The sequence below is a fragment of the Montipora foliosa genome, chromosome 9 (genome assembly GCF_036669935.1).
Source record: "Montipora foliosa isolate CH-2021 chromosome 9, ASM3666993v2, whole genome shotgun sequence".
Classification (NCBI taxonomy): domain Eukaryota; kingdom Metazoa; phylum Cnidaria; class Anthozoa; order Scleractinia; family Acroporidae; genus Montipora; species Montipora foliosa.
Genome location: NC_090877.1, coordinates 9,924,070 through 9,924,370, shown reverse-complemented (window position 1 = coordinate 9,924,370; position 301 = coordinate 9,924,070).

Genomic DNA, 301 nt, shown 5'->3' with positions numbered 1-301 from the left:
TAAAATTCTCTTAGTAAAATCCAACTAGTGGTCTATTATCAATGCTGCGTTCTGATTGGTTGAGCTACTAGTAGGCTATTTGTTATAGCCCACTAGTAGCGAAAAGCGCCGGCTTTGAAAACCAAAACAACAATTAAAGTCTAGCTTTAACTAGCGAAAGATGTTTTGTCTCGATATTTTTTTGACCAACTAGTTGGATTTTACTAAAACAATTATTCCTCTCGCCCTCATGGCCTCTGAGTCAAGGCCCTCATGGCCTATTGACTCATAGCCCATTCGGGCTCGAGGAATAATTGTTAAT